This window comes from Antechinus flavipes, chromosome 2 (genome assembly GCF_016432865.1).
Source record: "Antechinus flavipes isolate AdamAnt ecotype Samford, QLD, Australia chromosome 2, AdamAnt_v2, whole genome shotgun sequence".
NCBI lineage: Eukaryota > Metazoa > Chordata > Mammalia > Dasyuromorphia > Dasyuridae > Antechinus > Antechinus flavipes.
The window spans coordinates 406545923-406564583 of NC_067399.1; the positions used below are offsets into that span (position 1 = coordinate 406545923).

General features: G+C 34.1%; 1 protein-coding gene across 4 annotated transcripts in view; it reads left to right on the top strand.

Moving 5' to 3' along the window:
- Positions 1-18661, top strand: part of SGCD (sarcoglycan delta) — a 739981-nt gene that overhangs the window by 586197 nt on the left and 135123 nt on the right. The gene's annotated exons all lie outside the window — the stretch shown is intronic.

Below are 18661 nucleotides of genomic sequence, written 5' to 3' on the forward strand. Positions count from 1 at the left end.
TAAAGAGGAATAGATTATAATGAAAGATTGATATCTAGTATAATTAAAAGAGCACTGGATCTGGAGTCAAAAGACCTGATTCCAATACAACCTTTGCAATTAATACCTTTGTGACATTGAGGAGGTTAAGTAACCAACATATCCATAAAATAAAAGGGTTGGGGCAAGAGGAGTTCTAAGAGTTCTATCTTCCAGCTCTAATCAAACAATCAGTAAACTAACAATCACTCATTTAAAATTTAGTTTGTGCCAAAAAATATTCTATACAGTGGAGATGCAAAGATAATGATGAAACAGTTAGACTCTGCCCACAAGTAGGGAGAGGTAGTAGTTATATATTTTAGAGTATATATTCCAAATCTAAATATCCAACTACTAGTTCCATTGGCAGGCAGGATCCCTAGAAGATGACTGAACACTTCTCTTTCCACCTCTATACCTTACCAATTCTAGAGATAACCATAAGAGCCTCATGTTTTTGGAACAGTCTTTCATGAGCTCCCATTGGTATGCTTCCTAGTACTTATCAGCCAGTAATCACAATAAGATTCTATAAAATATGTTTATTAATGTAAAATCAGTTGGTACAAAAGATTTCTTGCCAGAAGTCTAAAAAATATTTTCTCATGAATATTCACAAGTTCATGGAAAGAGTAAGGTCAAAAAGTACAGATATAGGGAAATACACATATTGTGTACTCATGTGTCAAAGGGGTGACATAACTCATCACCCCGTTTTTAAACTCCATAACCAGCATTCTATTCTAATTCAATGGGACACATACCTTGAAGCTACTTGAAGCATCAACTCTGATCTCAAGTTATCATCTAGTCAGGATATTGATTGATAAGCTCATTAGAAATCATCACAGCAAAATGACCATCCTGGTAAAAAGCTGAAGGAGAGGAAAAGGGAAGGAAGAGTGGAAAGGATACTGGACTGAATCACAACTGAAGTTCTAATACTGCCTCATGTTATCTGTATGTTATCTTGATTGGGTTCTTTCACCATCTGTATGCCAATTTTCATGTCTATAAAATGAGGACCATGGATTAAATATCTATAGAGCTCTCTTTGGAGAGGGGACATAGCCAGTTTTCTGTCCTCCAACTCTGACATTCTATGTTCTATGTTTCAAAGTCCTTTCTAGTTGTGATATTTGGAGTTAGAGATCCAAGTTCAAATCCTTCATGTGCCACTTCCTATCTACCATTATCCAAGTCATTTAACTTGTCTGGACCTTTATTGTTTCTTTATTTATGAAATTAAACTAGACATCACCTGTGGTTCCTTCTAATTCAGACCTATAATTTAATGATTCTATCCTACTTAACTCAATTCCAGAGAGTATTCTGGCACAATAGAGAAAGGGTCAGCCTTGGGGTCAGTCTTGCCTCTAACACAACACTGGTTGGATGATCATGAGCAAATCACAACTTCTCAGTACCCCCAGCAACCTTCTAAAAATGTCAGTTTTCTAAATGTGGAATGCTATATCTCACCTCAGACCCTTTCAGGAGGTTTGTTTTCATGATAATATAAAGATTTTAATTTCTGATATGGTTGAGATTGAGAGGTATAGTTCACATGAACAAAAGTTCTTAGATGGTGTATGTGTGTAGGGACACCAATAACTATAAGAGTGTAAAGGGGTCCTGAGACTAAAAATATTTGAGAACCACTACTTTAAGATTATAATTTAAAATGAACAACAAATTAAACTGCTGAATGGAAATTACATACCCAGTATTTTCCATACAGATAAAATCTCTCTGTCTCTGTCTCTGTTCTTTCCCCTCTTACACACATACACACACACACACACACACACACACACACGTGTGTCTCACATATATGTGTGCATTCATATATTTGCATATGTGTGTTTATTTATATTCATATTTGTGCATATTATTCCCCCCTTTGGAGGGGGGACATAGCCATTTTTCTGTCCTCCAACTCTGACATTCTATGTTCTGTGTTTCAAAGTCCTTTCTAGTTGTGATATTTGGAGTCAAAGATCCAAGTTCAAATCCTTCATCTATTGTATGAAAATGTATAGATGTGTATATATACACATATGTATATAGATTTATGAGTAGCCTCAAAGATTCAGAAAAATATTACTTGGGGGCAGAGATGATCTGTATAGGGAAAGGCAAACTGTTCAAGTGCCTTCTAAGCTATTTTCAACCATGAGATAAATAAAGAAAATCATATCCCCCCTTCCCCTGCCTATTAGAATAAATCCTTTACTAGCACTAAAATCATCCTACAGGGGAAAAAATGATGGTACTTTTAGCAAGACAGTTTTGCACAAACTGATTTTAGCACTTCTCATTAGTTACTGTGGAATGTTATGAGTCACAAGCTAGCTTTAAGGTCTGATTTTGAAAAGCTTAAGGATGATTTGGGGTGTTCAAATGCTTGGGTTTTATCATTGTTTAAATGATCCCACTATGGCATATTAAAAAAAAAAAAAAAGCCCTTCCCCCCCCCCACCAGCACACACACAATTATTTATGCTGATGCCTTGAAGCTAACATGAGCTTCTTGTCCTGATGCTGCTTTTTCTTTTTAATCACGGTTTCATTTCTGGAGGTTTTTCTTTCAAAGTCAGAGCTTTGGGAACATCTGCCTCTGCCCATGTTGAGGAACATTTACTTTTTACTCAGGAATGGGGAAATGAAACTCTGTGATAAATATCCCTGCCATTACCCAAGCTTGTAGGACTTGAAACAGACCACTTCCTCAATCTCATACTCACCCAAGTCAATGAAATGTCTATAACCTGTGGCTAAATGAGCTCCTAGGCATATGTTCCTTCAGTGAGTGGAGGTTAGGAAGAGATGCCTCTTAGGTAATTTTATTTTCACATAAATGAAAAGCTTCTATCTGCCAGTCGATAAATCACACAAACTCTAGGGAAGTTTCCAATTCTCACCAATGGTGAGATGTCTTAGTCCTCATTTTCTTTTGCCCTGAACCTTTTATTGGTATGAGGTAAGTTTTGTGAATATGTTAGGCCAGTAAGGAAAGTGAATGGAGGAAGAGCTATAGTGCAGTGATAGGGTATCATTTTTTTTTTTTTTTTTTGTGGGAGAAGGGCAAGAAGGATGTTATCATGATTGTTTTGTTATTTTGCTACCTGGTTCCTTCTACCTTCTATCCCCTTCCTTCATCACAGCTGAATGTATCTTAAGGTTTTCTTATCTTTAAATAAAGGCATCAAAAGAATTCTGGTTTAAGACTGTGTTAGAGCAAAGTAAATTTGAGATATTATGTTGTATTCTGGCATGCAAGTCCAGCTCTGAGAGAAATGGGGAAATAGGGAAAGTAAAAAAAAAAAAAAAAACTGAGATAATTCCCTTTGAAAAGGAGATAGGAATATAAAGGAAACTAATAGGGCTCTGTTCCTCAAGATTCAATAACCATCTTCCTTCAGCTTAGGATTTCCCCAGGCTTTGGGAATGACTATTTGGGCTTGCTCGCCTACATAGTGCCACATACTCTAGATTTCAATATCTCTTCCTCATCAAAAATAATCTATCCCAAATCTCAGTTATTTAAGATCCAGTTCTCTTCCCATATAAATCAGAGATTCTAATTCAAAATGAGGGGTCTCTGTGTAATAATAGTTTAAATATTACCATCTCAAAAGAATGATCTTAGATTTTGTCACTGTTCTTCATTGCCTTAGCCTAGAGGACAGAGAAATGTCTTTGGAGCAGGACTACCAGAGAAGACATTTTGGGGTATCTCCAAACATATCCTATGGGTTCTAGTCTCAGATCTTCCACTGACTAGCTTGACATTCTTGCCTTGTTTCTATAACCTTACCTATAAATTTGGGGAAATCATATCAATCAACCTCTAGCTTATGAGGGCTATTTTGAAGCTCATTCAAATTTAAATAACTCTGAATGAAAAAAACTATAAATACAATACAGCAAAAGGCAATAGTGGTATTCACAAAAAAAAAAAAAACAGATTCACCTAAAAATAAATATTCTTTATTACAGCCTTAGAAAAGACATAATGATGATACTTTATGGTCTCATGTGGAGTCATACAATCTGAGATAATTAGAAGAATATTTTTATTCAAGGAGATGCTGTAGACAATTTAAACCTGGATTTCAGTAGAGCACCTAATAAAATCACTCACAATTTAATTGCTATTTATTGTCACTACTTTTGTTATTATTATTGATGAAACCCAATGATATGGTATCAATGTACAAGTCATGACTTTCCAAGGCCTCTTCTAACATTAGTAATATCATCATCATCATCATCATTATCATCACCTTCATTTATGAAATCTAACAGTAGGTTATCAAAGGACAAGTCAAATGGACAATTTTCCTGAGCCTCAATTTCCTTAACAGTAAAGCAATGCTATTGGACAGAGTGGTCTCTGAAGTCTCATTCAGCTCTCGATCTATAATCCTATGATCTCCTTAGTGTTACAAATTCTTGAGCACCTTGAGCTTTATTTTTAAAGAAACATAGTAACATTGACATTGAAAGACTACAAGGGATGGGTGACAATACTGGCATTTATAAAAAGCATGTTACATACCTGAGCTCATGCAACCTTCAGGCATTATTACCAGCATTTCTACCCTTCTTAGGGTTTTTGGTCCAGATTTCATTGTTATAGAGAATTCCCAGTGGAGAAATTCCTTTTACCATGAAAATCATGAACTCATCTACAAATTATAGCATTAGACTAATGCTAATGCAAATGAAAGATTTAGTGGTTTTCCTGGGGTTATATGATCATTATATTTCCATGGCACAACTTGAATTTTAGTTTTCCTAACTCTGAGGCCCTCCCTCTAATTATACCAGGATGTTTTCGATTTATAGGTGAAGAAATTGAGATTTAGAAATTAAATGATTTGCAATAATCATATATCTCAGTAAATCCCAGAGGCTGAATTCAAATCCAGGATTTCCTGACTTCAGATCCAGCATCAATTTTCTTGCTTCCTTCATGTGGACATAGTTTGAAATGAATTTCCAAATCTGTTTTAATTTCTTTTTAACAAAAATTTCTTTAATACCAACTACATGCATGACACTGTGTTATGCACTAGGGAATACATATATAAAATGCCATAGGGACTTTGCTCTCAACAAACTCATTATCTAGTTTTTAAAAAAGGATGAGATATAACAGAAAGAAGTATAATGCAGTGAGGGTAAAAAAATAAATGAGGACAAAATGTTTTAAGAAAATCTAAGGAAAGGAGCCTGCCAGATGGCACTGTGGAAAGAACACCTGCCCTGGACTCAAGAGGACCTGAGTTCAAATGTCACCTCAGAAACTTAATACTTGCTAGCTGTGTCACCCTGAACATGTCACTTAACACCAATTGCCTCACAAAATATAAATAATAATAATAATAATAATAAAAATGAAAGAAAAGCTAAGAAAGGAAAGAATTTTTCCAACTAGAAAAATCCGGGAGGCCTTCATAAAGGAGGTATGGGATAAATCTAGGTTTTAAAAAAAGGAAAGGATTTAAATAGAGATATGGAGGAGAGTTTAAATGTCTTCAAATTGCACCTCTTCTTCCTCCTCTCCTTTAGTAAAACCCCCTCCCCCTTGTTAAGGATAGTGACTATTTTTTAATGGATTTCTGGCTCATTACCATTTTAGTGCACCTAGAAATAGGCTTTTATGAATAAGAAACATGAGTTGCTTCTTAATGAATGTTTATAAAAGTCATGCAGTTAACTTTGCTCCTTAATCATTGGGATGAATTATTTGATAATGTGGCAACTTGAAAGAAGGAGGGGAAGAATGAACAGCTCAAATTTAAACACATTAATGTCCATTTTGCAGTGCTTTTGTACCTGATTGTGACATGTGTTCTTAAGGCAATAGTATGATTGCTGGTGAGTTGACTGCAAGTAGTGAGTATATATTTGTTCTGGAAAGTTGATTGAGACAAAATGTCATCCAGCTTCATGTCACAAGTTATTGTTCATGATATTCCAAAGAGCATCAAAGGAAAAGAAGAATAGTCTTGGAAAAATAGAGAACAAAATGGAGCATAAAATACAGCTCTGCTTGCTCTGAACCCTACTAATCCTTCTCCTCCTTCAATAAATGATTAATTATTCAAAGTTCTAAGAGCTAAATTAGTTTGGTGGTTTTGGCACAAGGGAAAAGGGAAAATTTGTGAAGCTTTAGTCTTTCTCTTTTCCAATCCCTCCTCCACAGAACTGACAAATAATCTTATTAACATTCAAGTCCTAGTGTATTACTCTGTGGTTCCCTATTGCCTCTAGAATAAAATATGTGATGCCTTCTGATATCTGTCCATGGGATTTTTTTTTGAGAAAGATATTGGAGTGGTTTTCCATTTTCTTCTTCAGTAGCAAATATTGGTCATACAGCTAGGAAATATCTGGGGTCACATTTGTACTCAGGCCTTCCTGACTCCAACTCCAGCACTCCATTTACTGTCACTTAGCTGCTTTGAACATTTAAGACTATCCAAAATCTGGCTCCACTCTACCTCTTTAGCCTTATTTCATATTGCTCCCTTCCACCTACTTATATTTTGCTGCAGGCAAAATGGATTACTCTGATATATGCAGGGTTTCTTAAATTTTACTTACTAAACTTACTGGACTTAGTAGACCTACTTTACTCAGTTAAGTAAATTTTACTAGGTTTAAACAAACTCCCAATTCCCTTTTCACCAGAGAAATGTTTATGCAATCTCAGGTATATGAATATACAAAATAGATATAGAAATCAAATATTTACTGACAGTTATACGTTCATGCCTCCAACATTCATTTGCATAATCCCATATAGGATTGTGAACCACAGCTTAAGAAGTTTTGATATAGTAGATTGGACTCTGCATTGGGAGTCAGAAAGAGCTGAGTTCTAATTCTCTCAGCTGCCTACTTCCTAAGTATGAATTTAGGAATCACATAATGGTTCTCAGCTTCAGGTTCCTTATCTCAAAGCAAATGTAACCACACATAAGTCACAAGGATGCTAAAATAGTTCAATCACTTTATAAAATGACAGTTATTATTATGATGTTCTTTCACCTTGGCATTCCATTTTTGACCTTTTTAACAAAGTGGCCTCCCATGCCAGCAATGTGTGCCTTTTAGCATCTCTCAAAATGCTTTCAGAATCCTTAACTCTCAGTCAAGTACCTCCTCTAAAAAGGTTCCATGATATTTTTCAGTATTTAGTATACCCTTCTTCCCTCCCCATTAATTTTTTAAATTTATCTTAATATAGTATGTGTGGAAGAAAATACTGTGAGATAAAATAGATAATGTGACCCCAGATTATGGAAGGTCTTGAATGCCAGGAAAAAAAGTTTAAATTGTACTTGGATGGCAATAGTGAACCACGGAAAACTTTATGGATGGGGGAATAGCATGTGGAGACATAACACGAATGAGGCAATCAGGATTTTATAGCAGAGCATCAAAATCTAGAGATTGCAGAGTGCATTTAACTCCCTTCTACAGAGAAAAATAACTTACTTTAGAACTTATTTAGTAAGAATAATTAATTAAAATAGGAAAATATAGATGGTATATTTTCTCATCCATGTGACTATAGCCCATCTAAGATGCTCTATCCATTCCTATTGTATTGACTTTGACAACATCATTCCTAGCAGTGATTTCACAGTGTCCTGTAATATCTTAGCCTATTATTTGAGTTTCCTCTCAACCTACTTGTATCACACTTTTCTACTTACCTAAATTTGACTTATAAAAACTATTTCAATTAATCAGTCAGAAAACATTTATTAAAAGCATTTGTCAATATGTGTCAGTGTCTAAATCCTGGGTATATTTTGGGAGGAGAGGAGTCTGGATCTATGATTTCAATAGTATAAAGCAGGGATCCTCAAACTACGGCCCTCGGGCCAGATGCAGCAGCTGAGGACATTTATCCCCGTCAGCAAGGGCTGTGAAGTTTCTTTATTTAAAGGCCCACAAAACAAAGTTTTTGTTTTTACTATAGTCCGGCCCTCCAACAGTCTGAGGGACAGTGAACTGGCCCCTATTTAAAAAGTTTGAGGACCCCTGGAAGAATTCTGGTTGGCTTAGCTAGGTGGCACAGTGGATAGAACACTACCCCTGAAGTCAGGAGGACCTGAGTTCAAATCTGATCTCTGGCACTTAGCACTTCCTAGTTGTGCGACTCTGGGCAAGTCACTTAACCCCAAATGCCTCAGGATAAAAAAAAAAATAATTTTGGTGCTAAAACTTCTTTTTGCTAGTGAAGATTGGCACCTTCTGATACTTACAATCATTGAGTTGCCTTTAGACAGTGAGAGATAAGATTATTTGGGTTAAATGGAACTTGACTAAGTTCATTTTTAACCAAAGAGGGTTTCTGTCATCTAAGTCTGGCCCTGGAATCTGACTCAGGCTCATGTTAATGTAATTTTATATAGCACCTTTTATTTCCTTTATAGTTGGATTTTTATTATTTAGGAGGGGAGAAGTAGAAGGGTTATTTTCATCTATATAGGAAATTTCCAGTGTGGAAAATTAAGCAATACATAACTAATCTGTAACTTACAGGGTTAGAACACTCATTACTTCTAGTACTGAGAATTTGTGACATGTCAGGTCTTCCTGACTACAACATTGCCTTCTTATCCTCTAAAACAAGCTGTCTTTCTTTTATTCTTTAATTAAGGAAAAAATATGTGAGTTTTTAAAATTCTATTCAGTACTTTGACTAAATAGAGGATTACCTCACTATTCAGTTTCCATAAGCCTCTAAGCTATATTCCTATAAGTGTCAATGGTATTGACTAAAACACTATGAAAGGTTATCAGCAAACCTGCTAGGCTGGAGCAATACACCGCCTTTCTGTATTCATAATGCTCTTTTTGTACTGTAATTATCTATTCCTTTGTCATACTTCCCCAGGAGACTATAAAAGGCCTTTGAGTATGAAGACCTTGTCCTATTGATCTTATTTTTTTCTTCCAGGGCTTAGTGGGCAGTTAATTAACAGTAATAATTGCTATTATTAGTAAGTAATTGCTCACCTTCATGTAGCCTTTTAGGATTGACAAAGCATTTTTCTCAAGACAAGCTAAGTTATAAGGCTATTCCATTTTTTTTAATGAGGAAGCAAAGAGTTGATGTGATTTACCCAGTCACTCAGCAAGAAAATTCAGAGATGGGATTGAATAAGGTTTTATTCCAAGGACTCTGCTGTGTAAGAATGAAGGAAGGAAGCAGTGAATCAGTGAGTGAATCAGTAAAAGAAATAAACTCAAATTATTCCTTGCCCTTGAGAAAAGAGGCAACTAAGGAGTCTTACTCCATAGCTGTTTAGTATCAAGGCTAAGACAGCTAAGACTTGCACTCAGGTCCCCAGATTCTAAATCAATTCTTCTTCCAATTATGCCAAAATGAAATTTGTCATTTTCTGTGTAGAATAATGCTATATATTTATTTGATCTCTTTTAAGTACAAGCCTTTGGTACCAGAAGTGCCTACATATATATATATATATATATATATATAATATATATATATATATATACACACATATATATACATATATATATATGTATATATATACATATATATGTATATATATACATATATATGTATATATATATATATACACATATATATGTAGAGAGAGAGAGAGAGAGAGAGAGAGAGAGAGAGAGAGAGAGAAAGAGAGAGAGAAGAATATGTAAGACTACCATGATGGGGATCATCTGCTTGTATGACTAATGTAAAGTGCTAATCTTTTAAAAATGTTCAAGGTTACAGAATGAGCTGCTGCTATCATGTTAGAAATGTCCTTGGTAATCATAAAGTTTAGGCAGTCCATTATCCTATAAATTTTTATTTTATACAAGGTAAAAGACATATGAATAGTAGCCTAGCACAGGGTCTTGCATAAATTAAATACTTGATAAATATTTGTTGAAATAAATGGAATTTTAAAAAAAAAACTTATTCGGGTAGCTTAACCCACAACTTCTTAAACATTTTCCATTGGCAACCACTTTTTGCCTGAGAAAGTTTTATTATACGACCCTGGTATATAGATATATAAAATAAGTAAACAAATCCAACATTTACTGATAATGAATCATAATTTTGTGACCCTTGAATTGTTTATGAGTTGCCCAACTGTGGGGTTATGATCTACAATTTAAGAAGCTAAGACATAGATTAATTTAGTACTTATTCAGTCATTCAGAAAGAACTATTTTAAGTGCCTGCTAGGTGCAAGGCACTCCTGTATGAATAGAGAGGACACACAGGTAATAAATGTCATAATTTACCAGGTATGTATTGTAGATAAAAAAATGCGATAATTATATAACAGAATAGAATGTGTTAGGGGCACAAGAGAATTACAAAGTACTATGTGAGATTCTAAAATAAAGATCTTTTTTTACTGGAAAGAATCAGGGCAACATAATGTGGTAAAAACATTTAATTTGAAGTAGAAACACTGTGATTCAATCCCAGGCCGGCTTCATTACTTTTCTGGGTTTTGATCTCCTCATCTATAAATTAAGAAGACTTAACCAGATAATTCCTAATGTCTCTCATAGTATTGGATTTGGAGTTAGAAAGATCACAGTTACAATTCTGCCTCAGACACCTACTAGTTGTGTGTAATTAAGAGCAAATCACTTATCTTCTCTTACTCAGTTTCCTATTCTCTAAAATGGTGGTAATAATGACACCAGTTTTATATGGTTGTTGTGAGAAGGATCAACTGAAAAAAATCTATGCAAAGTTCTTTTTTTTTTTCTTCCTGAAAAGCTTTATTTTTTTTTATTTAATGATTACTTTATAATGACAACATTATTCCTTGCACTCGTTTCTTTTCCGATTTTTTCCCCCTCCCTCCCTCCACTCCCTCCCCTAGATGGCAAGCAATCCTTTATATGTTGGATATGTTGCAGTATATCCTAGATACAATATATGTTTGCAGAACCGAAAAGTTCTCTTGTTGCATAGGGAGAATTGGATTCAGAAGGTATAAATAACCCGGGAAGAAAAACTAAAATGCAGATAGTTCACATTTGTTTCCCAGTGTTCGTTCTTTGGGTGTAGCTGCTTATGTCCGTCATTTATCAATTGAAACTTAGTTAGGTCTCTTTGTCAAAGAAATCCACTTCCATCAAAATATGTCCTCATACAATATCGTTGTCGAAGTGTATAATGATCTCCTGGTTCTGCTCATTTCACTTAGCATCAGTTCGTGTAAGTCTCGCCAGTCCTCTCTGTATTCATCCTGCTGGTCATTTCTTACAGAACAATAATATTCCATAACATTCATATACCACAATTTACCCAGCCATTCTCCAATTGATGGGCATCCATTCATTTTCCAGTTTCTAGCCACTACAAATAGGGCTGCTACAAACATTTTGTATGCAAAGTTCTTTGAAAACTTTAATGAGCTCATTCTCTCTGTCTCTATCTCTATCTATATATATGAGTTATTATCATTATTCAAACATTATAATTGTAAGGATCTTAGAAGAAGTGTCATTTCTCAGACTCTGGACCACAAAAGAAGGGCAGGATCATAACGGGGGAAATGAAAAAGGCCAGACAGGAGGGAGAAGGGAAGTTCTAGGGACAAATGAAGTAAAAGTGTAGAGGAGGAAAAAATGAATGAATATACTTTCTATGAGGAAAGAACCATAACTAACTTAAGCTTCAGAGTTCCCATAAGAACTATCACAATACTCTGCAGATTTAGTCAGTGTTTGAGATTATTGTAGTTATAAAGAGCCAAATGTGTTGTTGAGTAAGCAGTCCAGAGATACTGGTGTTTGGGGCACATGGAGACAGGAAGGATTATGAGATACAACTGAAAATACAAGGAAGAATTGTATTATGGGAGACAAAGGACTTTGAATCATGAATCATTTTAAACTCATATGAGGGAGCAGCAAATGTCTCTGAGATAGGAAGGTAAAATGAGACTGTTGCAGCACCCACTAATTGAATATCAGAATTATCTCCTATCAGTTAAGACCTACTTTTTTTTCCTGAAAGGAAGTCCATAGACAAGCTAAAAGTCAATGTATCTAAGAAGCAATCTAATGAAAACAGCAGGGGGAAACATAACTTTGATTTTCATTAATTACCAATTTCATTTAATAATAAATTGGACATTATAGCATTTATAAACAAAGCATAATCATAAAGCATTATTCTAACTCTTAATTAACTATTCTCTAGATTAGTTTTAAAATATGTCCTCTAGATGCCACTTGATGCTAATTACCCAAGTTACATTATTATCCATTCAAAAACATTTTTAATTAAATCTAAAGCTATTTAAATTAGCATAAGTTTTATAGAAATTAAAATATGGTCTGATGATTAACTTACTCTTTTAAGGATTCACTAGTTGACACATCAGGATTCCCCAGAGCCTCTAAATCAATTTATATGTTATATTTAGAAGATAGTCTTGGGTGAATCTTCCCATTACATTCCAACAATTAATATTAATGATGATTGGAAATTTTTATTTAATAGTATCTCTAAGGAAATCTATATATAGTTATAATAAGCCTTCACAAGTAGCTTCTCATAACCGATGAAAGTAGCAATTTTTGATTTACCTACATGATCAATCTTTGGATCTTTCATAAGGATATCAAAGAAGAATTTATGAGCATAGATATCTTTCTTCCATGGTACTAATTTCAAAAGAGTAATGGTATCAAGAGAACTCTGTAATTAAAAGCAATATTATTTTAACAACTTTCAGTAACTAAGTAATTTTGACTATTACAAAAACCCACATTAGCTACAGAGTACCTTAATGAAGGAAGATACTATCTATAATCAAAGAAAGAAGTATGTATGGAATGATTTATTTGTGTGTGTGTGTGTGTGTGTGTGTGTATGTGTGTGGGGGTGTGTGTGTGTAGATAATTGTGTCTAATAGTAGCCATCTCTAGGGAAAAGAGAGATAAGAGAAAAAAAAGAGAGTTACATGATAATTTAATTATATATTTCAAAGGAAAAGCAAATTGTACAAAGTAGATTTGCGGTTTCATGTGCAATCATCCTTTTTTCTTACTTTACCATGTTATGAAAATGTTTGTTTTTTTAAAAAATATAAATTATTTAGTTATCATAAATAAAAATCATAAAGAAGATATCGATATATTGTTAACATAATACATTAAATAACATAATAAATTAAATTTTCAAAAAAGATTAGGAATAGCATCTAAATATTCTTCACATTCCCTTCTCAGAAGATGACAAAGTTGGATTAAATATTGTCTAAGACTTCATCTGCCTTAAGTCATTGTCCAACTCTAAAGATCCTTCCCAGTTCTGACATTATAAACTATGTTCTAAAATTCTCTTCAATTCTAATGCCTTAGGGTTCGGGTTCTTCTCAGTTCTCAATATTCTATGCTCTTAAATCACTTCTGGCTTTAATATTGTAGGATTCTTAATTTCCCTTAACTATCTCATTTAATTTGCTACTTCTCTGATGGGATGAATAGCATCCTTCATCATTGTCCTCTTGGACCATAGTTGGTCATTGTGTTGATCAAATTCCTAAAGCCTTTTATTTTTACAGTGTTGTTGTTAAAGAATAAATTATCCTCCAGACCCTGCTGTTTTCACTCTGTATGAGTTCATATAAGCTTTCCCAGATTTCTCTGAAACTATTCCTTCTCTCATTTCATTTACACAACTTTATTCTATTATATTTGTACACCATAATGTGTTTGAACATTCACCAATTGATAGGTACTACCTTAATTTCTAGTTCTTTGTGACCACAAAAAGATCAAATACATTTTAGGACATGGTCCATGAAGGTATTTATTTTGTTTTATTATGTATAATTTATTATAATAGTTTTTTTTCTTAGTTGGGATAGGATGGAGAAGAAACAAATATTTGTTCATTGAAAAAAGGTTAGTTTTAAAGAATCTAGTAATTATAGATTAATTATTTCTTAGATCACAGGCACTCCATTTAATTTCCTAAAATGATCCTACATGTTTTGAGTGTGGGATTGTGAAAGAAAAAAAGATAAGGAAAATAAATTTGGGTAGGAAGATAAGGAATTATATTTAAGCAAGGGTTTTATTACCTGTTATTTAATAGTGCATTCTCAAAATTAATCTTCAGCATATTGAAATATATGGTCCCAATTTTTTAAAAAAGTTTGAATGACAAATCAGTGCCCCTCAAAACTTGACTGAGCACTGTTCTCCCTGTTTGGTTATCATTAAGTAGATTTAATCTGCTGGGGAATTGGCTGCTTGAAAAGAATTGTGAATTTTATAGTTCACCTCTGGCACATCATTCCTAAGTAGGTTATTATTTATAGAATACAGGAATAATTTATTAGATCATAAAGCTATGTTTCCCACAAATAATATAGTGAAAAAGCTAAATAAAAAGGCTCTCCAAAGAACAACAACCCATAACTTGATGTACTATGTATTTATTGCCAAAAAAAAAATACTTTACAAGGCTAAACTGACACTTCCTTTGAATAACAAGATGAAGTCATGTATCTGTAGTGTTTCCGGGTTTACAAAATGCAATCCAACGAGACAGGTACTAGAGATATTATTATTCCCTTACCTCCCCCTCCACCTCTTTCTCTCCTTTTTATTATGATTTTATTGGCATAGGGAACTCCCAGTGAGGAAATTTCCTCTTCCAATTCAGATCAGCAACTCTTCTGTAGCTTATGCTTTTAAAAAATTGTTTAGAGGGACTAAGAGTTAATAATGTATCTTACCCCAGTCACACTGCAATTATGTGTCAGGTAGGTCTTCATAGCTTTGACCACTATTTTGCAGCTTCTCAATTCCTCTCCCCATTTTGTAGGTGATGAAATTGAGCCTTAGAATAATGAAGCGATTCAGCCAAAGTTGTTCTGTTTGATAAATATGAAAGTTAGGATTTAAGCCCAGATCTTCTATTTATAAGTATAATTTGCTCATTCTCTCTCTCTTTCTCTCTTTGTCTCTTTCTGTGTGTCTCTGTCTTTCTGTCTCTCTTTCTTTCTCTCTGTCTGTCTTTCTCCTTTCTCTCTCTCTTTCTCTGTTTCTCTATGCATTGCTATTTCTGTCTGTTTCTCTTTTTTCTCTGTTTCTCTCTATATATTTCTCTTTTTTTTCTGTCTCTGAGTTTCACACACACATAAAGAGCAGATAGACTCACAAAGATACACAAATAACTATGTAACTATAAATTATATCTATAACAATTCATTTTTAAAATGTTACTTTACCAATTTAAAAGTATACACACATGCACAACTCTTCTCCATTCCTTCAACTCCCAGCCCAGAGCAAGAAATCTTAGGTCATTGTCTGCCCTGTCTCCAGATCTATGCTGAATGTAAAGCATCATAAACTATGTCTTATTTCTCTCCACAATGACTTGGGTCCTTTCACCCACATTGGACAGCTATTCTCTGAAACAGGATGAAAAAGACATTTGCTTTGCCCTGCATGCTTTTCACTTTGGGCAGGAAGAAGACAAGATTTAACATGAGTGTGATGAATTAATCTCTCTATGTAAACTACCCCAGCTGTCCCAACAGCTTTGCCATTGCAAACATTTTCAGCAATTCTGCCATTGTCTCCATCAGTGGGAGACAGAGGAGCCACTTGGGGACTCTGTAGGCTTTCTAGTTTGATTAAAGAATTGATAAGCTCCCTTGATTTGGCTCCCTTGAACACAAATAATTCCGGCAATTATTAAGAGGTGGGATAGAATATGGTGAGGGCTAGAATTTCTTGATTATTTGCTTCTTTTTTTTATTTTTAATACACATTGCCTTATGAATCTTGTTAGGTGAGAAAAATTGATGATTTGTTTCTTAATTGATATTCTGTTCCTTCTATTGTCATTAATGACACGTTTTAATGTTTTTGGAGTTCTTTTCATACTTTTTATCCAGAAAGTTTTATGTCATACACTACCAAAAGCAAACCATTTCCAAATGAGGACATTCACTATCACCAGACATCCCTCAATGTCAGGACTCCTTCCATGCAGCAAGCACATGTCACCACCTTTGGGGCTTCTCGTTAATTATATTGGCTGCAGGAGAGTTTTACTCTTCAGCCTATGGACAGCTGTTCTGTGTTCATTCCAGGAGAAGCCAAGGATGGGGAATTCTCTGCTAAATGAGGGGGCTGTGAACAAGAAAATTGTCCTTGTCCATAGCAGGATGGGGAGCAGAGGTAGGAAAGAGTAAAAAGAATTAAGGTCTGAGTGAGAGAAAGATGTTCTGGATTGCCTTTACTGTCTCTCTTATCTCCATCCCCATTTGAAGTCAGTTGCTTCTATATATTTTCTTTTTCAACTCTCCCTCCCTTTTTATCTCTTCCAAGAGTAGTGTGTGAAGAAACTGGATGAAAACAATAGTGGTTCACATTGATAGAGTGTTTTAGGCCTTACAAAGCACCTTCTTAACAAGGCTCTAGGACTCAAACCAAATTTTTCCTTGTTATTCTGGGCCTATAATTTCACTGGCCCTCTACTACTGCAAATTTAGAATTATTTTTAATTTTCTGAATTAGTTACCTGAAGTACTGAAAAATTATGTAACTGTGTAACTTGTCCAGTGTCTTACAGCCTGCATGTGTCAGAGTCAGGACTTGAACTCAGACATTCTGAAATAAAAGGATATATCTGCCCTCTGATAGTACTTCTCAGTGCAAGTATTATACCCACTTCACAGATGAAGAAACTAAGGCTGAACATGATCAAATGACTTGTACATGGTCATGTAACAAGTAATTGGTAGAATAGTCTCAAGGTCATTTGAGTATAAATCAAATACTTTGTTTACTGCACAAATCTTAGTCTCAAGGTTTAATAGGCTGCATCTACCATATGCCTCAAATAACATATAGGCTGATCATAACATTTATTCATTCATTCATTCACCATATATATACATACTATGTTAGTCATTTTGGGTGAGCAAAAGTAACATGGATTACCAATCCTCAAATTGACAAATGATAAAAGGATATATGAACAAGCAGTTTTCAAAAGAAGAAATCAAGGCTATTTATAGTCACATAAAAAAATGGTCTGAAAAATTGACTAGAGGCATGAAAAATAAAATAATTCTGATGTATGATATCATACTTATGAGATTGGATAAGGTAGAAAAGAGAAGTAACAAATTTTGGAGGGGATTTGGAAAAATTGGGGCACTAATGCATTGTTTGTAGAATTTTGAACTGATCCAACCATTCTGAAGAACAATTTTACACTATGTCCTAAGGGCTTAGAAATGTAAATGCTGTTTGACCTAGCAATACCACTAATAGGTCTGTATTCCAAAGAGATCAAAAGAAAAAAAAAAAAAGAATCTATATTTACAAAAAATATTTATATCAGCTCTTTTGTTTTAGCAAAGAATTGAAAGCCCAATGATTTTGAGGAAATACTATTATGATATTAAAAATGATGAGCAAAAAACCAGAGAAGATTTATATGAACCAATGCAAAGTAAAGTGAAAGAATCATGAGTCAGTTATAACAGCAATATTTTAAGGATGATCAACTGTGAAAAATTTAACTACTCTGATCAATACAACAATCCAAGATATATCCTGAGGACTTATGATGAAAATTACTATTTACTTCTAGACAAAGAAGTGACAGAGTATGGATGCAGATTAAAGCATACTTAAAAAAAAAACTTATTTTTGTGGGGGGAAGGGGTTTGCTTCCCCCAAATAAGCCACAACATGGCTAATATGGAAAAATATGTTGTTTAATTGCATATGCATAGTCTATATAAAATTGCTTGCTTTCTCAGGGATAGAGAGAGGGAGAAAATTTGGAATTCAAATTCTTTAAAAAACAAATGTTAAATATTTTTTATATGTAATTGGAATTCCCAATCCAGTTAGAAAGTCAAGGCATCGAAGTTAAATTAAACATGATAAAGTAATATAAAATATACACTTTGGCCGCAGACTATAAATTTCTCAAGGGCAGGGAGGCACTATTTTTCCTTTTTGTCTTTTTTGTTTGATTACCACAATTCCTTGACGAATACATTTTTGTTGAATCATACCCAGTTGAAAGACACAGACAGAAATTTGTTTAAAAACAGACAGAAATTTGTTTAAAAACAATTAATATTAAGTGATTAAACTTAATACAGTAAGAGAAAGAATGCCACACAGCAGCATATGATTATTATATGTCATGTATGTAGCATTGACACAATGTTATACTATAGCAAAAGAAAACAGTAAAGAAAGGCTTCATTGAAGGAGAAATTTGAGTTTGGCCTTACAGCAGAGGTGATAAAGATCCCCTGGTCAAACTAGATTAAAATTCAATTGGAAAATATTTAACATAATAAATAAAAATACAACATAACATAGATAATGTTAATATGTGATTTTCTGAGTCAATGTGTTACTCACAGGTAGCCTTACTTATTATTTAGTGACTTCTGTTTTTATTTGAATTTGATAGCATTGCTTTAAAAGCAAGGTAGGATTTCAATAGGTAAATAGGGACAGAGGTTCCATGTCAGGGGAAACAGAAAAGAGACACAGTAGGAGACATTATGGGTGGTCATGGAGCATCTTGTTTTGAAATTTTTTT